We start from the raw sequence: 26,305 nt of genomic DNA on the forward strand, positions 1-26,305 counted from the left end.
AGCTCGAAGACGTGATGACAGATGGACTAAGAAAATAACAGAATGGTACCCAAGAGGAGCTAGAAGAAAACCTGGAAGACAAAGGCGGAGATGGATAGATGAAATTCATGAGTTTTTGGGTAGTAAATGGATGGTCAGTGCTCAAAACAGAAGGAACTGGAAAGTTGCTTGAGAGGCCTTCATCTTGCAGTGGATTGAAATTGGCTGATGATGATGTGGAGCACCTTTCGTAGTCTAATTGGTGTAATCGGTCTGATATAAATAGTGAATATATCTTAAAAATATGATTATGTTCACTATCCGCGAAAACCTCAAATTGCTACCTACGTTCATCGTCAGCTACTAATCTGAGATAATGAGAATAGAATCGTTAATTAGCACCAACGATTCATTTGCAATTTAGACAGAACTCAATATTACGACCACCTAACTAATAGCGTGTTGGATCCCCTTCCTCCGTGATAACCGTTTGCGCCCGACGTGGCATCGACTCCACCAGACCGCGGAAGGTGTCTTCGGGTAAACTGGATCCGTTGGTCAGAAGGAAGTCCCGGAGTTCCGCAATGGAGCGAGGCACTGGGGTGGACTGGTGAATGCTGCGTTTCGTCGCATCCTACAAATATTCGATGGGATTGATGTCGGGTGGAGGGGCTGCTAGAAAAGCACAAGAAATGATCTTCGGACCGACCACTCCTGCACAATGTGGGCCTTGTGAGACTGGGCGATTTCTTATTGAAAGAGTCCGCTGCCATCTGGATACACAGTCACCACATAGTGCAAAACTTGGTCCGAAAGAATGCCGAGGTAGAACCTGCAGGTGAGGGTGGGGATGAGGAGACTAACTAATGTTCATGAAAACGTCCTCCAAACCATGATACCGCCACCAGCCTGTTTTCGTTCAATCGGAATCGGGTAGTCTTGTTGCAGCTATTCACTTGCTTGTCGTGGACTACGCACCTGTCCATAGGCATGGTGCAGTTGGAACAACCTTGATTCATCACACCAGGCGACTCTTTTTCCAGTCGTCTGACGTCCAGGAACAGTGCTCCCGTGCGCACTGCAAGTGGTGGTGTCAATGACAATCAGTCGACATGGGCACGTGGACAGGGAGCCTACTTCGTAGGTCTATCAGCAAGAGCGTTCGCTGGATGGTGTGCTCGGAAACATTTCTCTGTGCGACTTGTTGTAGTTTGCCGTTAACTGAGGAATCGGGAGACATCTGTTGACCCGGACGGCACGCGCCAAACGCCATTCACCTCGACTATCAACCAGTGGTAGTCTCGCCCCGTCCTGATATGTTGGGTGGTTGTTTGTCCCTTTTCGGACCAATCCCGTCACACATTCAGTACAGCAGTCGCCGAATAGCCGGTATGCTGATCCTCGCCTTCCTAGCGCCGCAAATCATTCCCCGTTCAAAGTTGTAGAGTTCGGGAGACCGCGGTGCCGCTTGACATAGTCACAGTATATTAATGTATGTATGGTGGCACCTAGCCTAAAAAGAAAACTTATTTTTAGGCCACCCCAATAATTGAATTCATCGGCCGTGATGTGTGTCATATGTCTGTTAATTGCATATGTTCTATAGTCGATTTGTCTGTTTTGATGGACGAAAAACCCCAGTTTCTAGGGGGGGAAACCTTGCTATCTACGCCTGAGACCGACTAACTCAGCCACGGAGTGAAAAAAGCCCATTAAAGTTCCTCGCGTCATCAACGGGATTCGAACCAGGGCCTTTTCCACCCCGTGTGGGGAGGACGGTGACGATACCACTGTGCTACCAACGCAGACTGGTGGCACCTAGACTCAAAGTCCATCTCCACCGTATGATCAGTATCAAGTAGAACATCTACCAATAATAAAAAAAAAAAAAAAAGACTCAGCTAACGGGGAGCAAACGCCAAATTTGCGATAGCTTCCCGCTGCCCATCCCTAGAGCCGGGACTGGGTTAACTTTTCCTGTCTGTGCACAAGCACGAACTCCACACCCATCGGATGAAGTGCAATACCGATAGGTGTCACCTTCCCCGCATCCTTGGCTGCTCAAACCAGGAAGAAAAAAAAAAAAAAAAAAAAAAAGTGTACAGAAAGAACTGCTACACTTAATCACTGTCAATCAGTACATTAAGCTGCCTCCTCTTCTGAAAAGCCCTTCTGACAAACTCCTGAAATGTCTGAAAATACTCAAACCTAGATAACAATTTATGTTCATTACCTCTGCATAAATCAACCACCACATTTACAAGATTAATTCTCATCTGATCGTGAACCCAATAATCAAATAACATACGGTCCCGAGTCTCTAAAGCCTGACAAACACAACACGGGTCAGACTCTATCCGTAGCACGCACAACTTGCCCTTCAAAGCTCCATGACCAGTTTAATAAGTAAGAAATCTCCATTCTCAACTTAAACCATTTGTTCTTCTTATAATCTACATTAAGAGTTACATCAGGAATAAACGTACCGGTCACACTGGGATTCCATCTTTCCTGCCAAATTTCTATTAGTTTTGACACAATATTAGATATAGAAACTCCATTAATAGTACTAATTCGCAAAAAACCAAACAGATGAAGCAAATGACACAATAGGCAAAAATACAGCTTTGTGGTACAAGGAAAGAACTGTTCTATTCAATCCCAGTCTTTTCTTGTAATTCTGACAATAGAGGCTGTAAAATTTTTAACCTTACTAGCTAAGTATTCTAAATGAGCAGGAAATGTAAATTTATCATCCAAAACAACTCCAAGATATTTAACCTGAGGAACAAGAGGTATCTGTTTATTATCAATAACTACCTTCGGTGGACGATTGTAATCAAGCTTACCTTTTGTAAGCATCACCACTGTTTTAGAAGGAGAAATCTTGAGTTCGTTATTCGAAGCCCAATGAGCAAGTCTGTTTACCAGTTTCCCAATTTTATGTTCAATTTGTTGTCTAGATTTACCCTCTACCAACAAAACCAAATCGTCCGCAAATGCTATCTTAAGACACCCAGACTTATCAAAGGCTAACCACAAGTTTAAAACCAAGTTCCAAAAAACCGGGTCCAACACTGATCCCTGAGGACATCCGCGGTTTATAACCCTATCATATTTCAATTTCCTGTCATTTAAATAACTTATTATTTTATACAGCATATCCGGACATTTTAATAATCTTAATGCTAACAGAACACTCTCAAACCAAGAGTGCGTATTCTGCCACGTGGCAGAATACGCACTCCGCCAGGTCCTTCCTTTTCCCCCAATACACGGCTTTCACAGGCACTACCTGTTCCATCACTATATATGCTTCGCCAGTGGGTGACGTCACTCCTAGGTGCTGTGGGATGCGTCTACTCGTGGAGACAGGGTGGTCGTAACGCTTTGGCTCACGAGTGTATATCCATTACCAGCATGTCGTGTCCAGTCTTCGCCATATGATATCGCAAAAACAGACAAACCGACATTAGAACGCACGCAGTTTACAAACAGTTACGCTGAAGCCTCGTGGCTTTAATTGCCTCGATGAGATTCTAAAGAACCGAAACAGACGATTAGCTGAACACACGCGGCAAAAGAAACACGAAAAGAAATTATGGAGTCCTCTAAAATCTGGGGCCCTAAGCGACCACCTATGTAACGTATGTTTAAATTGGTGGATAATCAGAATGATTAAATATGCACCACTGCTGGATGGAGAATTGTAATTCACACAGAATTACAATTCTGTGTGAATTGTAATTCTGTGTTTTTGGCATAAAAGGTGTCTTCCTGTGAATATTAATTTTAAAACTGCATTGAATTCTGTTGGCGAAGTAGTTCGTTAAATACAATATTACTCGTTAAAAACAGTACAGTATTACCAAATTGTTGCGAAATATTAAAAGAAAATGTTTCTGTGGCGCCCTCTTTTATAATTCACTAGGATACGAATAGATGGCAGCACTAAGCAAGTTACATACGTATTTTCACGTGAAGCTCGGGAGATAAACAATACAGCTGCACGTGAAAGTGTATATGGGGCGAGGGGGGGGGGGATAATAAAAGCAGACGTGCCGAAAAACCTTCTTCCCGTATTGCATTATGCGTTGTTGGGAAATAAAACGAGTAAAAAAACGCATTCGTCTGTTTATAGGAAATGTTAACTGTCTCTCAGATTTATAATTTAAAAATCCGAAACAGTTTTCTTGAGGGGAAATGGAGGGGAAGTTAAAATGGATTATAAAGTTGATCATATAAAGTATATTATCGTTATCTAGTTGGTAATTCAGAGATCCAATCTTTTGTCGATCTCACAAAAACACACACGCGTGACATCTGCATTGTATAATAGACTGCATCAGCAAAAATTTGTTCAAATAAGCCTACCACGTGACATTAAATTTCGTACCGGAAGTCATCACGAGTTGACTTATAATGTCGCATACTCACGTCTGATGGCAGTTTCGGTGATTGTCACCTCATCCGTGGTACGCAAACCGCCTCCCGAAATAAATAAAAAAACTGTTTATGTTCCGGGACAACCAGAGTTCTGAAGATAGAGAGAATACAACAAACACCACCATATTTAGCAGATCGCGGGCTCGAACCCGGGCTCGTACACGAAAAGAAATGAAATGGCCGTACGGAGTGGGGTGGAATTACATTAACCAATAAGAATACCAAACGTCTCTTCGAAAGAGTATTACTTGTAGTGTCGAGCCCAGGCAACTCTTTGGGTCGACCCCACAATGTTGGGAGATCAATTAAGACAGTTTGCCTCCAAGTACAAAATTTTGCTTCTTACGAAAAGCGCGTAACAATGTCTTAGATAAAAGTTTTATCAAAGCAAAGCATCTCATCTGACCAATGCGCTTCCGTTCATTAATGACGCTCTCACCGACTTTGATTTACGAGCAGAAGGTTCTCCTCGCATCACTAAAATGAAATTTCTGTAATACGAATTTAGTCAAACAATAACATTTTCCCTATTTTGTGGGTTCGTTCTACTGGCGAAGGTCGTCACATGCGGACGGACAGACGGATGCGCTCCATTGGATCCAATTGTTTTCGTACCGCACGGGCTAGAGCATGGCGATCTGAACGATGAGCAGAATGTGCAGTTCCCGCGCGACTAGCAGCTTTTTCCCCACAAGCGTTTGGCACGGTGAGGAAACTTAGGCGTAGGATTGCCTCGGCGAGAGAGGAGAAAGCGCGTAACGAGGACACCGCAGCCCAAGTTCGTTGAGGTCATTCGGATTTAGACCAGCGATTGATGAAGTGGTCGATATCGTCGGTGACTTCAACGTATGGCACGTGTTTCAAAAACAGGAACCTTCGTCACGACTGCGGTCACACGGTACCGCGAAATCTCGTAGCACGTGCTTCGTCAGCGCGGTACCTGATTGGCAGAATTAACGATACCCGGTCGCATTCGCAATTCTTTATCCGCCATAAAACAAAATAAAAAGTTAGCGATACAGAAGTTTACAGAAGATGTTTGCAAATAAAGTAAAACATATACAGTCGCAGTTTTGGTGAAAATAATAACAAATGGCATGAAATGATCACATTAAGAGTTAAACGTTCTCTTAAACTGCGCACAGTGCAAGGAATCCAAGCAAAAATGGCCAAATGTCAATAAAGAAACTTTCCCAGCAATAAATCAAATAAAGATGAAAGAAACTTTCCAATAAGAAACAGAGTTCCCACAGCCATTTATCTTGAGTAGGCTCTTATAAGTTGCGTTCGAAAAGTCAACTCTTTATTGACATGACGCCTACGATTCAAGATTCACAACACTCACTTTTTCCAAACACTTTTTCCAAACACTCCAATGACTTCGATATCCAAAGCACCTTTCCCCGCGACCGCTTACCGAAAAGGACCATTCAGAGACAACTTCGCCATCTGCGAGAAGACCGGCACAAACATCCGCACAAGCGCCAATCAGAAAAATGTTGGTTGTACCAACGTGATAATGCCCCACCGCATCGGTCACTTGTGGCCAGTGACTTCCTGGCAAAACATGGTATCTCTGTTCTTCCATAACTTCCACATTTTCCAGCTTCACCTCCTGCAATGACATCTTAATCCTCCGCAGAGAAACAGTCCTTGGGGATAGAGACGTAATTCGCTTTACTAAATGAAATTTTATTGAGTTGGCCGCATTATTGAACATTTTCCCTCCAATATAAACGGATCAAAAGATGCAGAAGAGACTTGAAGTGGAAGAAGAATGTTCCAAAACTCAAAGTCAAAGAGACAACGGTGGCTAAAATCCACAAATTCATTTTGTTTTTGGTGGGCAGATTTACAGCGATCAGTGATGGTTGGTCTTTGCGAAAAACACATTTGCTGAAATGAAAGGTTCTACATCCACGTGAATATATTAGACAAGAATGGCACTTTCGAATCGAAGGCGTTGATGAGGTTGAGTTGGGAGACAGGCCTTGTGATGTCGCAGAAAGGCGGTGGCTACTTTAAGGACAAAGGAAGCAGATGTTATGGTGGGAACAAGTAGATGAGGACCAAAATGCACTAACCCAACTTTGATGAAGAGGTTTCCATCGCGATGAATGTCTCCAAATTTGAATGCAGTCCGCATAATCAGATGTGGAATCCTCAATGGAAGTTTCAGAGACTGGAAGCTTCAATCGCGGCCATTTTGAATTTACCTGATTTGTCCAAAACAAAAATCAAGAACCCGTAATTTAATGGTTTGTGTTTTTGAAAAAAACGTGAAGTAGATGCATTAAGACCTTTGTCGTTTGCTAATGGTATGGACTAAACATCCCCTTCACCGCCAGTGTCTGCATATTACGACGGCTTCAAATTTCTTATCGAATCTACTCCAGCAGAGACTGCTTGCTGTTGGGAAATTTAATGACTCGGCATATAAAAACGGTTTTGTTGTTAACGCCCGAGAGCGCCGTGTAATCAAATTTTCATTCCCCAAAGAGAGGGGGAGGAGGAGGACGGAAAAATACATTCATTCATGGCTTCATTATACTTAATGCGCAGATTAAAAAATTGGCTTTGGACTTTAATTCAATGATTATACTTAAATAATTAAGCCCACACAGGTCTTTCAAGTCCGCCATCTTCGCAAAAACAATTTTTTGTTTTTATCTGTCGGCACTGTAAAACTTTACGAAAACACTTGGTAACTTCATGACTAGCCATGGGTAACCAAACGTGTTACTTAAAGGGTAATTTGCCCACAGATCTTCCAAGAATACGCATATACAAGGCTGCACCGGTACATGAAGATCACAAATTTCAGCACTTTTTTGGGAGGAAGGGGATGGAGGAGGAAAGAAGTATTTATTTTCCCGAAAAAGATTAAAACAGGAAGAATGGAAACTAAATTAAGGTTCATTTTAGTCATGTGCCAAAGTATTTGCCTCACGGATTGTGCGCCTTATGCGCATGGTAAAAGATATCATAAATGTTTGCCTAAGATTTCCTCATTTCTAGAACAACATGAGTTATCTCATCAACGGACTCCTCGAGATGATACCGTTCCTCTGGTGTATTAAGCAGAACACACTGGACAGTGACCCTATCTGAGTGAAGGTTCTTAAAAACCTGCTCTCACTAATGCTCCGTTGCGCGAGATCTGGTTTGTGTTAAGGTCAGAAGTCATTAGGACCGCGGCACAACGCATTATTTTTACGCGGGGAAGAGAGTTAGTATTAGTAATGGCAATATTGTGCAAGAAGCCAAAGACTTATGCTAGTACCAGCCAAAAAATAAAATAAATAATAAACGAAAAGGAAATAGACAGCCTATGCATTTCTCTCCTCCTGTAGGTAATTATCCAGCTGACCTTTGAATTTCCCCAAACTGTCAGCCTCTACCACTCACGTAGGTAACGTTTCCAGTAATTTATAACTCGCTGGCTAAAATAAAGCTTCCTGCAGTCCAGTCTAAACAACGCCCCACCATAGTTTGAAATTATGGCCCCTAGTTCTAGAATCATTTATAACCTTGAAACTTTCGTCCTCATTCATTTTACTGATGCCTCTCAGAGCCTTAAATACCTCAATCAAGTCTCCTCTAAGGTGCCAATTTTCAAGCTCTGCAATCCACATATTCGAAATTTTCCTCATATGGATGCCCTTTTTCCGATCTCACCATCAAGAAGCGTGATGTCTTTCTTTAGGGTGGAAGGTGATGGACTAACAGTGTGGTCTAACAATAGCTTTATACAATGGGATAATGACGTCCTTATCTCTACTAGAAATTGTTCGATAAATCATCGATAGGACACCATGGGCCTTCCTTGTAACCTGTCTACAATGCTTGAAGAACTTCATGTCTGACCGTATCGTAACAACCAAGTCCTTTTCCTCCAGTACTGGGTTTAGTTGAACTCCACCAAGTGAATAAGTTATTTTGGGGTTACTCTTCCCCAAGTGCAATACCTTGCACTTTGGTGGATTAAAACAAAGCTGCCACTTTTCTGACCATTCTTTGAAGTCTGTTCAAGTCATCCTGAAGAAGCTCTGCTTGGCACCAATCATTATCTACTCTACCAATCCTCTGCAAATTTAGACATCAGCCCTCTATCCCTTCATCGATACCATCTAAGAAAATCAAAAACAACAGTGATCGCTCATCATTTAGATATTTTCCCTCCCTGTTTCAAGTTATCGCTATTTGGGTTATTTCGATTTTATTTTGGTTTGTATTTTCCAAAGGCCAAACTACAGATTCCTGATCTCCCCCCCCTCCCCCGAAATATTCGAATGTCCTCTTACTCTTTCACAATCATTCAGAATTAAACCGCTGGGCCCCTTCTTCGCATTGGTGGCCATAGCCGTATAGCAGTTTCGCCATTGAGTCACTGTCGTCCTAAACACGTACCGATTTTTGTTACAGGCTTCGAATTTATTGAACTTCCTTCTCCCCCTATTCGTGATGGTGTTCAACTGGTATTTCTCTAATACGCATGCTCAAGCTTCTATATTTACTGAACCCGTGATCTACTCGGATCCTTTAGCTCTTTAAGTAAGTGCTACTATCTGATCATTAATGGGCTTTCGCGGAGGATTTTTATTGATCCAGTTCGTTCGTCGCAGAATACTTTTGAGGACAGCTTTGGGTTGCTCGCCGGATGTCTTATTTTTTGACAGGCTTGTACCGAATGTGTTTTTCCTCATTTACTAAATCCACCTGGGTTTCGTCTATTTTTCCTTGTTCAAAGAGAAGTGGTTTTTTCCACTCTTCTGATGCGAGATTGTATTTCGTCACCAAGGCTCGGACTTGGTCCGATTTTCCTTTCGTAGCAGGAAAAGGAAGTCGAACTTTTCAAGTCTGATGTGTTAGGTGAGTCTACCCTTTAATTTGGGGCTCTGTGAGCATTTTTTCTTTCCTACGCCATGACCTTTTGTCTTATGTTTAATTCCTTAAAATACGTCTGTTCTGTCTGCCATGGTATTCGTAACTTTGTCTTAAGGTATGTAACTTGTTTCAATCGATGCAAGTCGTTACTTAACATTCTACTTTACTAAAATTTATTCTTTTCACCAGTTTTTAAAGAAATTGGGCAGCGTTCGACGCTTTCTACTTCATACTACTTTGCATTATTGCAGAAAGAATTTTCATTAGATCCCACTATTGAGCTGTTCACCAACCGGGAGCTTTTTTGTCCCAGAATGAATCGAAATCTGTAATTCGGTTTGTAAGTACTGGACTATGACAGGTTTTTTGTCAGTGTCTTCAGCACTAGATAGTTTTCCCCTTATTTCTTCCTTGTGCGGATGGCATGCTTATATTTTATGTTACCTCTTAAGGGTTAAGTGAATAAGTCATTTGAATATTTTCCTTGCAGTTTTGTTTGCACATCAATCCAGTTAAGACCAAATTTCAATTGATACTGCTTAACATCGACACACCAACCCGGGGCATTGGACTACCTCGCTAGGATCTCATTCAAAATTAATTTTCGTACTAAAATTGTAAGTTCTAATTGTCTGTCAAATGTTCATCTTGTCCAACATCAGCCGTCCGAACGCATGTTGTTTGTATAGGGGACGGCGAAAATCCAGGGGACACTTTTCAGGAGCTTTGTGCTAGTGAACCAATGAGTTCTTAACGTCCCTACACTTATTCGAAACCAGATAGACCAATTCGAATCGCTTACTTCCCTAGATTCCGAAAGTTTCTTGTTATATTCGATTCGAAATTACCACCTAAATTGTGTCAGATGGTCTTTATTGAGAGCTTTTAATTTTTGTAATTAAACTTTGATTTTTCTCACTTTCGATCGGACGTATTAAGACTTGTACACGTCCAAACTGGTTTTTTTTCTTCTCGCATTTCACCTACAGTAAGTCTGTACTAAAACACCTTATTCTCAAATGGAAGTGTTCCTTGTAATTTCAATAGTCCAAGTATATCAGAATGTAACTAGTGTCGCTTAATCTACACTGAAACGAGAATATTCTTCTGCCATTTTACCGGGTTTGGTTCGTTTCAACACGGTCAAGTTGAAGTGGAGGAAATCCTTGATGTAATTCCACGGTTCCGGTTATCTCCTGCTGGTCAAGGACGTCCAAGATGGACGTGTCATTTTCAAGACTAACGGCTTCAGTTGAAGACCCAAACAATTCATCTTGTATGTTGCTGTACTAGATGTAATCATGGCTTTCGAATATAATTTAAAATTGATTAAAATCATCCTTGAATGTCTGTCTATTGAGGGGTATTACCTTACATGTATTTTGGTAGAAATAAAGAACTTGCATTTTTGCAATGGTGCTTTTTAGTACTGCAAAATGCCTCAATTTAGTATAATTCTATGTGTGGAACTCTTTTTCTTGTAAACAGTCTAAATTCTTAGCGGTGGTGTAGTCTCTTGGTGTATGGTTGCCTCGATATTGACCCAAACTCTCCCGCCTAACAGAATGCAAGTTCGTTGTATTAACAATTGTAAAAAATATTCTTGCTTGACTCCATCTAAAAAGTATAAGGAATCTGTAATTTAAAAAAATTATCACTATTACAAAAATACTAATAAATCGGCGCATGCGCACTCTCCCCACTTAAGGTATTTAATATGGCGGAATGGACATTGCATTGTTTGAGGAAGAAATATCAAACGTTTTAGTCAAAATAAATTAAACTATCTTGTTAACCGGAGAAAACTGAAGGAAAGTTGTTAAATTGGAAGTCTTCTGGTCAAGTTGATAGTGTTGGCAAATTTACTTCGATGTTTAGTTTTATATTAGTGAAACTAAAACCGATATCCATCTCAAGAAGCTATAAATGCGTTAAATTACATTTATTAGATATTACAAAATTTAAAATACGCACCAGTAGAGAATTTAAACAGCAACTGGTCGCTTAAAACTATTGAAATATCAGCGTCACGAGTTCTAACTTATGTCATTAATGCGTACAAATTACAGTAGTTGCCATTTCTTCTGTGCCTACAAAAACAAGTCCAACGAATGGGTGCAATTTTCTGCTAAAAACAAAGGGACGTCAGATCTGCAGGCAGAGAATAATACTTCGGAGACGCACAAGCTCCCACAATTATACCCTTTGGAAACTCCATGATATATCTGCTAAGTTCCATAACTGCTACATTGACTTTCACGACCAGATGCAAATTACCACCTTTTTATACCGCGAGCTATGCGGTATAGTCCATTACGGATGGGGGTGGTCACAATTCTGTGATCATTGAGTGCAAAATCTCAGAGAATAAACTGGATATGAGATTCACACATGGGCAACGGGTTGTTGAACATTGGAATAAGTTGCCCCGAAAAGGTAGGAGAAGCAGAATTGGACGGGAACAGAATGAGTATTCCGATTTGATTTTTTGCTGATGAAAAAGTTCGTTTCTCACCTCATTTGGTTTTCCTGACTAAGATTTGCCACTGATTGTAAAAGTTTTAGGGGAGCAAACCACTTTAAGGAGAGAGAAGCGCATAATACCTGAACACGGATGAAAAGTGTAGGGTGAAAAAGTCTGGTAAGCCAGGAGTTCCATGTGGCTTCACTCTTTTCAAATGCACGCTATCCTTTGAAATTCGGAAGAATGTAATTATGTTATAATCACATTTGTGCTTGCTTTTTAAGGTGCGAGAGGAAATCGGTAGATTTTTGGCTAAATTATAAGCGAAGGAAGAGGCCACGCTTTTTTGGAAATAAGGCATTGCCTGTATGTTTATGCGCCATCAAGGGCGTAACAGATGATTTTCTGGATAACGAGAATATTATCCACGTTATTTCAGTCGCGGATCTGCATTATCGGTCGCTGTTGTCGCCGCATTGAAACAACAGGCCGAACTGCCCACAGGGATTACAACACCTTGAGAAATCTAGCCACGAGTTTAAAAGCGCTTCTTCCGATTAGAAAAATGCAAATGTATTCAAATTACACTAATTAAATTGTTGATTAGCATAATTAATTAGCGTGACTTGAATGAACCCATTAAGCCGTTGCAGCCACCCTGTCCATCAAGGCACCGAAGACGTTCAAGACAAGAAAGGAAGAAAAATCTTCGCAAGCCTGCTGGTGCGCGGTTGCTAATTTATGCACATAAAGTCAGTAAGAAAACATCACAAGAAGTCCTTTCTAGCAAGGACTTCATAAAATACTAGAAGCGCTGGATACTGTCTCGCAAAAAACCCTCAAACAGACTTTAATAAAGAAAACCAAATATGAGTTGTTAGTTTTATTCGTACATCTCAACTAGGCTTGAAATGGTTAGGAACTGCGCACTAATTTTTAAAAATAATTTATGGCCAAGATAGCGCTTTACTGTGGAAAAAAAAAACTTTTCCGTTTATGCATTACCACGGAATTCTAACGAAATCGAGGAAGCAAAGTGAAGTTTCAACGGTCACGTAGTTAAAAAAAACAAAAAAAAAAGTAAATTAGCATAATTTATTCTGTGATATTATTCCCGAAAAAGAAGGCATTCCATTATCTAGAACCGTAAATGAAAGAAAACAGAAGTATTTACCCACACTTGGAGGCATCTTTCTTTTGTAGTTTTTAATAACAGTAAGTTGGTCGCAATGTTCCAAAATCCAAATCATTGTACAGTACCGGAAAGCATGATGTCAATTTTGGCACGAAGCCAACCTTTTCAAACAATGCTTCTTGCCTTTCTGGCACGTTGCCAATTCTGTGCTGCTGCTGTAGTTTAAAATTATTTGTAGTTCGTTTACACTTAGAACAGATTTTGTTTTTCATGAATTTCGCTTTTATTCTCTTTACTTTCTAATTAGATTTTGGACACAGCAAGAAAAGTCTAAATATTGAATCGACGCTAAGTTGCATGTTTATAAGGTTATTATACAATGGTATTTTTTTTTTTTTTTTTTTTTTTAATGTTTCCTTCGGGATTCATACCTTCATTCAAGAGTTTTACGGTTCAGTGAGGAGAAAATCAAAAAGGAAAAACAGTTTCACGTGTCACCGCTGTTACGTTCAGTTGAAATTCTGAAACAACAACGATATGGACGATCAGACATTTAAAAGTGGTGAGGTTTGAAAGAATCATCACCGCCATTACCACAGGGAGATAGCACAGCGTGTGACGTCTGTCGACAAACTGACACGCGTAATTGCACTTTCCAACCCGATGTGACATCTCATTATGCCAACTGAACCACTGATAACACATTATGGTTCCAGGGCAGTGCATTCCAGCGAGGATCATTTCAATCGAATAAAATACTTTATAAAATTGGCCGCATCTGGCTAATTTATACAGATAATATTATGTTAAATAAACTCCTCAAATAAAAAATTAGGATTCTCTTATAACCTTCATTTTATTACCTAGCTGCACTTCGGACTTCAAGTTGATAACGTTCTGTTTTTTTTTTTTTTTTAAAGAAGTATATTTTGCGTTGATGTGCAGTGGGATACCATCATGGTAACATCATGGAATGTTCATGTTAATTTCTTAAGAAAGGGGAAGAACTGTCGTCAAAAGAGGGGATAATATTTTAGATGGACACCGGCCAAATATTTCTAATTATGATAGTATCAATATAAATACATACGCTGTTAAGGCATCAATGTTTATGCAGAGAAAAGAGTTACCTTTCTTTTTGTAATAATAAACTTACGTGCTTAAAACAGTCATAGATGCACTCGAAAACAAGCTCGAATCTCTGGGTGATGCTGAGGAGTTACAATGCAGTAAAATAACCGACACAAATGATCTCAGAGAAGCGTTTATTAGGTTATAGTATATACAGCTTTGGTTTTGCATGAGCAACACCCCCTTGTGTAGGAATGGGCTGGTCTGTGACGCTCGTGAAAGATCGAAGTCGGGAACTGCTGATATAAGTTTGCAGTTCGCACAAGTGGCAATCACTTTTTGAGTCTTTGAGCGGAAGAATGGATCGGCATCGAGATAACGGGAGCACTTATATCTCCATCGAGATATAAGTGCTCCCGTTCTGTGGTGTCACGAGACTACCGTAACTGGCTCAACAGCGGTCGAACAACCAGTCAATGGTCATATTTGGGACAGTCACGTGTAGTCGAACTCCGTGGTAAGCGTCGTGTGTCTCGTCTCTTACACAGCAGCGACGCAGCTCAGTGGCCCAGCTAACCACCCAGCACACCGTAGAAACAGCAAGACCAATATCAGCATGGACTATGCGCCAGATATTAGCTCGTATAGGTTATGGGAGCCGACGGCTGTCACGGGTCCCCATGATCCCCGTGACACAAGAAACTGCACCTTGCATGGATACGTCAGCACTAACACTGGACTACCGACATGTGGAAATCTGTCTTCTGGTCGGATGAATCCCGTTTCCAACTCTATCATGGTGATGGGCCTATCCGCAATTACAGAAAACAACACGAGGCCGTGGCACCTGGATGTACTTTCGGTGTTTTGCAGGCTAAAGGCGATGGTGTTAAGGTTTGGGGACTGTTTTTGTAGCATGCTCCGGGTCCTCTGATTACCGTCAATCAACTGCTCGATAGGTACGCCTACCTTTCTATCGTCGCCGATCAAGAAACCGCTTCATGATGCTAGTGTAACAAGACATCGTCGACGTGTATCAACAAGACGACGAGCCATGCCACAAGGCAGGTAGGTTTCGAATTGTTTTCAAGAACAAGAAACCAATGAATGCTACATCCTCCTATGGCCGCCCAACTCAACTCAATTGAACACAATGTGCGGATATTACTGCACACGTTGTGCACGCCTGGATAGAATTACATACCTTGTAACATCTTTTTGGAGTCCATGTCAAGACGCAAACGGGTGGTATTGTGGGCAAAAGGTGTCCCCATGAGGTATTAGGTTGGTATTGCTAATGCAAAGCCAACTCAGTGTCCTGTGCAGTGAGTTAAAATCAGAAGTCATAGCACACCATCCAAAAACTACACGACTCTGACAACCATCGGGTGTGATGTTTCTCCCATCAAAATATCTAGGGGGAAAGTGGCAGGATTGGTACATGCAACATCGGGGGAAAGTTGAAAATAATGTATCATTTTGAATCTACAAGCAAACCAGATAAATAACCAAACTTTCATATCGATTTCATTCAAGTTTGGAAATACTCAAGTATTTCAAAAATTGAATGAGATCGATACGAAGCTTACTATGGATCAAGCTAATTGGAATTAGTTAATTACGTTAATCAAGCTAATTGGAAAAGAGAAAGGCGAAAAATCAGGAGAATAAAGGAATTTCTGTCAATTGAAAATGAGAATTTCTTCTGCTTATTATCTCTAAATGATTTCCGAAAGGGGGAAAGATGAATGTTTAGATTCCACTTATAGTTCAATAAAAATAGGAATCAATCACTGATACATAACCAAAATATTCAAAGTAACATATTCAATTTTCAGAAAATGGCAACAAATTTCTCTGTCGCAAATGCTACAAAGAAGAAAACACCGACAGCAGGACTGATGAAACGTCATAGGATGAAAAATGATACAAGCTTGCAACAGAAAAGTAAACTTCAATACCATGTCCAGATGCATGGTCCATGTTTACTGGTTTCAGGCTGTTACGTTATATTTTGTAACTGATAAGAATAATCGAGTACACCATTATAAGCCTAATTTAAAGATTCACCAAGTGGCTGCTAATGACTACATTTTTCTCTACACTTTTCTAAGCTCAAAAAAAACTCTTATATGATTAAGTAAACAAGATTTAAAAATACAGTTTTTCACGTGAAGCATTTCAATTAGTAAACTGAAATCATTTCTATTTATTGATATACAAAAGACGATTGATACAATTAGATCCCAAACAATCTCATTAACTGATTAAATTGGCTAAAAATCGGAAAAGTTTGGTGCCCTGAAGACAGATTTCAATATTGAAATCTGTACGAACACATCGATCAAAAATTAATGGTGGATTAGGTGGAGATGGGAACAACGTCAATACGTGGGCACAAAGTTTTCTGGTCCTAAAAATAAAAAAATAGCAGCGTCGGTTCAAATCTCATCGTGGAAGCTAACAGATAAAGGTTTGAATCTTTCAAGATCTTTAATTTTATTCTGAAGTGTTTTGTAAAAATTCTGCTGGTAAATACGGTAATATTTGACCACGAAGATCACGAGTAGATTGACAAAAATTCGTGATCAGTGGTCAAACAATTAATACACTAAATATGAACTTTTTTTTCTCTCGTACAATAATTCTAAAGACACTCAATACGGATTAAATTATAAATTAGGGTACTCATTTGTATGTTGAACATATACAGTGTGTGCTCCCAGAATAGATTTCAAAATTCAATTGAACTAATTCATTCCATCATTCGTTCCCATTACCAAGTGAACGAATGATTTTATTATTCATTATCACAACCATCCAAGGGTTTTGTTATACACTGAGATAGCTTTCGTTAGGGACATTCCCAACCGTCACTTCATTGGTGGGTCTGTCACTGCAGTCAGCACGTAGCACAATCTCTTCATACAAAGACAATCCCTGCTGAAGTGCACGATAGGCATAATCGAATGATTAATAATAAATTAATTCAATAATTGAATTAATCGATTATGCAAATCACTTGATTATGAAATCCAAAAAAATAAATATATATAAAAATGAAAATAATAGTAAAATTTTCTTTTTATACTCCGGGTCAGAGGGATCCACAAGATAGAGAGAATACAAGAAACAGCACTTATTTAGCAGTCACAGGCTTGATTATAAATTTCTATTCGATTATCGGAAATTCATAATCGATTATTGAAATACCATAATCGATTACTTCAATTATTGCCCATAATCAACTGTTCCATTATGCTTGTCGTTAAATAGATCGGTCTTTCGGGAGAAGGATAGGCCAAAGACATGGCTTAACCAATTTCCAACAATAGATGATCGTTGAGGCCAGATTAGCGGATGTTGGGGGGGGGGGGGTTGAATATACGCGAATATTGGACGAAGGTAGCCTTGTCCGTATCTCGGACACGGCTACCTTCGTCCACAGTTCTCGCGTACAGTTGAGTCTCGTATGTCTCGCGAATGGATTAACCTTTGGGAAACCACCAGCATATGGTCTCATGCAGGGCAGCCACACATTGTTGACCAAAGGGAAGAGAGGGGAAATCTAACATGCTGTCCAAATATACCAGAACAAATATGCCACAGAGGAACAATTGGCCACGAAATTCTATATAGGTTGGTACAACCCATTTCAATGCGAGCAGCATCCTTCACTACCACCGTTGGACTATCACATCGACAGTCCACGCTGGGCCGTCTGTACCTATCCATCAGCGCCTTAGTGCAGACTCGTACGGGTCAAAATTTCACGTCATGTGCGCCATGTTCTCGGATCACCGAGGTATCTTTCAAGAACAACGCTCCGTGCTCCGGGCTCAAACGGAATTGGACTAGTTCGACAGTTGTTCGACCTCTGATGGCTGCTAAATTCTCCCAATCTCTGCCCAATTGAATATGTGTGAGATATCGTGGAACTGCGTCGGGATCCAGTACTACAAACATCCGGGAAACTGTGGTATATGCAGTGTGGTTGTCATGGTTACTCTGTCTGCAGATATCCTTCAGTACCTCCTGGGGTCACCCACTGGTATTGCACTACATCCAGTGGGTGCGGGATTTCGAGCACTTTGGCATGTAAGAGGGGAAAAAAAAAAAAACCCAGGCCCGGTTACTCGTGCCTGGGGACAGGCACCAGACAGTAGCTGCACAGGTATTGGCTGCTCTTTTGCAGAGGTCCTACATTCAATACGGATCCACTAGGTGGAGATGGGCTATGCCCAGGGGACACCCTTGATACCAGGACACACACACAGGACCTCCTGGGGTGTATGCTGTGACGTAAATAAATAAATAAATTAAATTTCTCTTTATATTCGGGGACGACCACATGGTCAGAGAAATTCACAAGATAGAGAATACAAGAAACAGCACCGTATTTAGCAGATAACGAACTTGAACCCCGGCCACTCGAAGCACGCAAGTAGGGGTACTGGCACTTTGAACAGAATTTCACAGCGGGTGGTCTTCCCCCCCCCTCCCGCCGATAGAAGGGGCAGCCATCGAGGCACTTTGAACCGAATTTAATTGGGACAATCTGGAAGGTTTGAGTCGAAAGTAATGACGTGATCAATAACAGGACTCACCTCTCCATTGCCTTCCCACGATCCTTTTCGCGATCTCCTCTCCGGACTCTGATATTTTTTCCTTTCCCACGATACATTGCGCCGGATTTTCCCATGATGCTTTGCGCGATCTGCTCTCTGGACACCGATATTTTTGACTCTCGCAAGATGCTTTGAGGGTAACTGGACTCCGACGTGTTGCTCCCATGATCCTTTGCGTGCGCCAAATTTCATTATTTATTATTTTTTTATTTTAACTTTTTCTGCTGAATGGCAGCAGATGTATTTTTTAAAAAGAATTTTAGTGGGATCTGAACCCAGCATTATAAACTTAGAAGCAACTGCTTTAGCCGTTCTCACCTTATTTGTAGGTGTTAAATGTATATTTTAACCGTTAGGGAATAACACAGCCTGAAACTTTACAAATCTTACGAAAGATAGCACTTGTTTGTACATAAGATCTTCACTGAAAATGGGAAAGTTTGAAAAAAACCACATTGTACAGTTCTCTAGTCCTTTAGATATTTTGCGTGCCCAACCAGAAAATTTGTTCCTTCATCATCTTCATCTATGGTGACTTTCTGTTCTATGGTGCCTCAAGACTCTCGTCGAAATCCACCTAGAATTACAGTCAAACATGTACTCTATGAATATTACAGGTGGCCTGAACATTATATTCAGGCCACCTCACCACCAGGAAGCAGTCACACCTGGGCAGCTGCTTCCTGGTGCCCGTTTTTCAACCTGGGTCTACTAAAGCTCTAATTGTGCGAATTGGCACCAACCCCGCACCCACCTGCTAGAAAATTTGTTCCGTTATATTCTTTTCAATCTAGAATCTGTATGAAATCGAGCTTTTTGTAACAAAGTTTCTCTTTCGAGATGGGCACAGAGCTCGCCGTTGTCCCTAACGCCATTTCGCCCGCTTTCCAATCTGTTTCCCACCTCAAAAATCGCGCAAAACGACTGTAACAAAATTCACACCGACTCGTTGGTATTATTTAAACTAGGGAAAATAAATATCATAAAGCTACATTGACTAGTAGTTTAAAATCAACACTCGTTGACTAGCTGATGGGGAAAAAGTAACCATTCAATCTCTGCAACTGTGAATGGATCCTATTGGTCCCAAAACAATGCCAGCAGCGCTTGTAAACTTTCCAAACAGGATCACGCGACATCATTGTGAACATAGCAATAAGAAATTTTACAACACAAAACAGTAAAAAGCTGAGATTTTTAATAAATTTTCACTTATCCATTAACACTTTGTAACCGTTTCACAACAAAACAATTTTTGCGACTGAAAATAGCTGATATCTGCAGAAATAGTACCCACCGAAGACTGTTAGACCAACACACATATTGTGCACGCCCTTTGCACATTTTCACTGAAATAAAAGAGGCATTTAACTAATATTACAGACCACGCTTAGAACTTACATAATTGTTTTTAATATTACTGTTTTTAGAAGGTGATTGTACCTGTTATTTTCAAAATACTGTGAACGGTTCAAATTGTTTTTTATCAAATTTTTGCGAGTGGAATTGTCAAACTTTTACAAGAATTTTCCACATTTCCCCAGACACTGTTAAACTCGTGCTCCATCATATTAACAAAAATAAAACAAAATTGATTCTTAAAGTGAATGTTTTACAAATAAGACAGATGTACCAGTTATTCACTTGTGTTCGTATAAAAACTGCACGTTGGGACAGAACTGCTTCATTTCCCCCCAAACCTTTCATTTATTATTCTCATTTTGGCTAAGGCTGTCTTAAAGGCATTAAAATAAAACGCATTCACTAAAAGTACAGTTTTTACAATAGCTAACCGAGTTTTTTTTTAATGGATGAGCCTTTGATTTATCGCATACGACTTGACCCATATTTGTGTGCAACCATTCGATATCAATCCAAATATCCCATACGAAAAAATTGAACATCCCTTCATAGTAAACAGGAAGGGTGTATTTCCTACTTCCTGTATAACTTTCCTCAGTATTTAGGCCATAAATAAATCATAAATTTAGCTTAAAAAATTAAATAAAAAAAAGGAAAGAATAATACGAGGTTCGCTATTATTATTATTATTATTATTATTATTATTATACATATGGTACAAGGAAGCCTGAGGCTTATGCTGCACCAGCCAAAAAAAATTCCCGAGTTACCCAGAGAGAGAGAAGCAGAAAGGAATCACCAAGAAAGATGATATCCAGTTCAGGACCCTGGGTTTGCCAAGCCCATACTCATCAGATGTGAGACCCCGGGGATGAACGTAAATTGTTAGTATCCCTGTACTGTCAAAAGAAAGAGAGGTGGGGGAGGGGAAACATATTTAAATTCACAATAGAAGGAAGTACCAGCACAGATATCTGATTTATATTATATTTATGTCGGTGATAAACTTCAGTAACTGAATTAGCAAGATGACATCTTATTAAACAAAAGCTTTCGCTTTAATTTGATGCAGAAGCCACCTGCCAAAGTTTCCTTAGTGCTATTACAGCACAGCCGTTGCATTGACAATGATTATGAAGTCACCGTTTCATCAACGAACACGAGGAAACGCGAGCGCCATCTACATTTTTATCGGTATGCCAGTTTAAACTTCAGTCCAACGCAATCAAAAATGAGGGCTACGAAAGCGAGCTTATACGACCTTGCTTTCGGCTAAGGCAGTCTTAAATTCCATTTTAGACCTTGAATTCAGGGTTAATTTGATTCCTTGATGGAAAGCTTAATGTTATTTTCACGATTTTATAGTATTTTAACAACCCTGCTGGAACTAACCAGCAGCAATCTTAATAATTTAAAGTAAACTTTAAGTTATTTTACTTTTAATTAAGAAAATAATAATAAACGGTATATAGGCTACAATCTCAGGCCCAACTTCGTTCAACTTGAGTTAATCGCGAAAGCATCTTTCCAGGTGGTAATCCCAATATCGACAAATTCTATCAGTACATACAAATAATTTAATAAACAATCTTTTAAATTAAAAAAAAAAAAAGTATATTTGTTTTAGATTCCTTGAATACCCTCATCAATAACATTAATGAATATTAGAAATAGGAGGGGACCCAAAACTGATCGCTGATAGACTCCACTTGTTACTCTGGTCCACCCTAATCGCCAATGACAACCCTCTGTCCCCTATCTTTAATCAATCTGCAGTCCAGTAGAGCTTCTTACCACTAACTCGAACTTCTTTCATTTTATATAGCAGCCCTTCCATGAGGGTATCTACCGAAATCGTTACTAAAGTCTAGACATACACGGTGATTCAGGAGGAATAGTATTTCGGGAGGTTATAGTATCGATTATTCGGAGTAAAAAAGTTCATACAAACACGTGGCCAATTATCAATGGATACAGAGATACAACTGTTTGAAACTGGCGCGCACAGCTCCCTGAATCAGATGTGACCAAGTTTGGTGTTAGAAGTGTTAAGAATATCTTCATACATGCTGAATATGCCGATATGGTGTTTGTCTACGATTTTTGTGGTGGAAGTGCTACTGCTGCTTGTAGAGAATACCGTCGACGGTTTCCTAACCGCAGAATACCGGATTCAAGAGCGTTTACTCCAAAATGCATGAGACTGGTACAGTTCCCAGCTCTCATATTTCTTCTGAACGTGCAATTGAACAAAATGTGAATGAAATAGAACACATTCTTCAGTCGGCAGAACATAGTTCTACTATTAGCACACGAAGAATTTCTACGCGTATCGATGTTCCACAGACAAGAGTATGGCGAAAGTTACGTGAGCATGGCTTGTATCCATTTCACGTACAGGGCGCAACAGTTCAACCTGGAGACGACGCCCGGCAATTGGAATTTTGTCAGTGGGTAAATTAATTCCATTAATACTGCTCAGCGATGAAGCTACTTTCACCCGATATCATCGACAATTAGTTGATTTGTGCTACAAAATCTTCTTACAGGGCTCAATTACCTAGAATTTCTGCAAAACTATCCTCCACTACTATTGGAGGATGTTCCCTTGGGTACAAGGATTGGTATGTACTTTCAGCATGACGGAGCTCCTGCACATTACTCCCGTCTGGTGATACAATAACTAAATCGAACTTTCTTGAACGATGAATCAGCTGTGGTGGTCCCGTTCATTGGCCACCAAGGTCTCCAGACCTCACTCCGTTAGATTTTTGTTTGTGGGGGCGCAGTATACGAAGAAAAGGTGAATACAAGAGACTAATTACTGCCCTCATAGAGGAAGACGACCTCAGAAGAACAACTCGTTATATCACCACAACAGTTGCAAAGTGCATCGAGGTTGCCGGTGGGATTTTTGAGCATTTATTGCGAACTGTAAAAAAAATTGTCAATTATTCGTGTTTTGTATCATTCAAAAAGTCAATAAATACCACCAATAAGTCATTTATTGTTTGTTAATACCTCTCATAATGGCTTGGTGCGCGTCAGTTTCAAACAGTTGTATCTCTGTATTCATTGAGAATCGGACACATGTTTATATGAACTTTTTTACTCAGAATAATCGATATTACTGTTCCTCCTGAATCACCCTGTATAACGTCAAAATTGTTGAGGGTATCCAACTATTTAATGATTACATCACAGTAATTTACCAGACTTGTCAACCATGACCACCCATTAACGAATCCATTATTGTCGAGATGGCCCTGAGTCGAATCCTTAATCACAGACTCCATGGACTTCCCTATCACTGGAATGAATTCTTGGCTTAGATAGTCCCTTGAATATTTACCAAATCAGTTTGTATCCAACAGCAAATTCGAATCCAAGAAATATTTCAATTCTTTATAGTCTCCTCTCTTGAAATTTAAGCCCTCGCATTTACCAGTACCTTTGACCAATAGGTTTTTTTTGATACATCCCATTTTATGGTAGCGTAGTCACTTCCTGCTATTGGTCCCTCCATTGCAATGTTTTTCATTAACTGATACAGGTTTCAAGGACGAATGAAAACTTCTGGAGGTTAACCTTGATCCAAGAAGTAGCTGTAAAAACCCTGCAGCAGCAGCACTTGGAAAAAAGAAGGAAGTTTTTTGAAGTGTAGTGTTATGTTCTTATTTATTCTGAAGGCCGTGGCGTGCAAGTGATGGGACCTACAAGCAGTGACTGAAAAATGCAGGTGTTGCGCTAGAAATGCTCGATTTGCATTTCTAAGGTTGAATTATAAATCAAGGAATAACGTGATGTGTTTTTTAATTTCTGTTAATTATTTTTTGCAATTAAGGCGTTGTTGTTGTTGTTGAGGACGGGTATAAAAGAAAGATGTCATTTTTATTCGTATTTTAATTGTTGCTTATTATTATTTATTATCTTCTTCCTTAGTATTGTTCTTGGATAATTATCGACCTTCGTGAGGTTCTCTCAAAGCACTAAAATCCATAATGCGACCTGACCGCTTGTTAATCCCTAAGATGATCGCGCAAATCTTCTTAAATCAAAAGCCGAGGGAAATTTTTATAAACATAACATAAATTGTGAATATCTCATGGGTAAATGAGACAGAGACACAACGCATTTACTACACAAGGTCATAACAATGACATACACGCACAAAAGGGGAAATCATTAATCAATTATCTTATAACCTGCAGAACAGATGATAAATTTAATTCTCAACTCCATAAATTCACATAATAATATTTTTCAAGAATATACAGCGTGAAAAGCAAACTTGAAGGAGCTGTTACTCGCTCAACTTTGCCTTGATAACGAATAGCCAAAGTTAGACTCGAAACGTTTAACAACAATGTAATATTATTTAGTATATTGCCCTTGCCTTTTTGTAAGAAATAGGTTTAAGTGTTTTCTCTAATTTCTGCTTCAGGAACTCAAGAAATCATTTAAAATTGACCGCATAAGATTTATAAGCCTTTCTTGTGTATATTTTTATATCCTGAAAGGCTTCAAAACAATTTTTAAATAACAGTAGTCTCAAATTATTATTTTAAACGTAATATTTTCGAATATTTTCCCCAGATTCCCTCTGCGGGTTACCGTATATTTATATACGCGTTCATGGGTTCATAGGATGTTTTGAAAAATATTTTAAAAATGCCCGATCACATTACCATAAATGGTACGGCCTGACAATAAATTTTTACCATCTTTTACCTTGAGAAACTTTTACCATCAGAAATGGAAATCAATCGAATTAATAAACTTAAATCCTGGATTAATCAAAGAGAGGTGGATGCCATTTCTCGATAGCTGACAAGCTTGGGGATAATTTTGCCCGCTCACACGGATGCCATCCCATTTTACAAACTTCTGTTCTCTCATTTTTATCTTCAAGGTTGATTTGAACTGCTACCTACAATGCCAACTGGGAAAAGAGAAGAAATCAAAATAAAGTAGTTGTGTTCAATGTAATAATTACTGTACGAAACCTGTTTCTTAAGAAAACTGAAATTTATATAAAAAAAAACAAAAAGTTGTTAAAAGAATTCACTTCCCTATCACACCATGAATTAAAATTCATGGCGTGACAAGGAAACGAAATGAAAAACTTGTTTTATTACTGATGGAAGGAAAAACGCCGAAGGAAAAAGAGGGATAAATCTTAAGATTACAGCTAAGATCCTGGAACATCTTAGAGAAAAAGCCCCGCAGAATCTTTTTAGGGTAAAGAAACAGTATTAAAAAGGGATTGATAAAATACTAAATTATTTAAAGATAACGCATCCACTCTTTAATTAAAAAGTTTCATCGACTTCATTCGTAACCTTCTTCTACTCAGCGTCTACAACCTCTACACCGGCACTTTAAATAATCTCAGACAACCTGTCTGAGGAACTATATATCGTCTTCTGCGAGCTCCTGCATGACACCGGGACCAATACGCCCACCAGTTTTCTTGGAATTAGATCAAGCACTGAAGAAAACTTCGTCCGGGAGAAGAAAAGGTTGTCGTCTCCAAACTCCAGTCTCCAAATTCTAGCAAGCCCACAGGGCCACATAATCCGAAGGTGATATCACAAAAAAATTCGTTCCAGGTGTAGCCTTCTTTAATAAATGTACCCTGACTTGGTTCACTCCAGCCTGGAGACCACCTCTATGCTCACAGGCCATGGATTTATCAAAGTTCGACTTAGACAACTCGGAATCACGCATTGGCAAGGCTACTACGTGAGTATTATCTCATTGGCAGAGACGTCCTCTGGTTTATTCAGAAAATGCTTGAAAACAGGACTATTATTGTTCGCGACGCCAATCAGCGCTACACCAGAACTATTACAGTCTCACGAGATGGGGTCCTCTCTTGTATCTTGTTCCTAGCTGTTCGTCTGCCTTTCGTGACGGGTCTAATTGATATTATCACCTTTGCTGATAATATAAAACTGTTCATTGCTATCAACCCTGTAGAAGCTGCTGCGTAAACAAATGCCTTAATCCTACAGAAAATTCAAAACTTCGAGGCCTTTTTCTCCGGTTTAGGTCTTTACATCAATCCTGAGAAGTCGAAACAGTTGATTTTCTCGCTCAAACGGAAGCCAATGATGGTGCAACCCAATCTAAGAGAATCTGCGATTTCTGCTATTCAACAACACACCGATGTGGGCGTTATTTTAGACCAGAAGCTTTCCTTTCTACCGCACACAGACAACCTGCAAATAAAGTTCTGTAGACGCCGGTGGATGCTTAAGCAACAACTTATATACGCCCACGACCAGGCTGTTGGGTGCAGATACATTAGTCCATCCTGGTCATACTTTA

The sequence above is a fragment of the Mastigoproctus giganteus genome, chromosome 4 (genome assembly GCF_048544385.1).
Source record: "Mastigoproctus giganteus isolate SK-2022 chromosome 4, ASM4854438v1, whole genome shotgun sequence".
NCBI lineage: Eukaryota > Metazoa > Arthropoda > Arachnida > Uropygi > Thelyphonidae > Mastigoproctus > Mastigoproctus giganteus.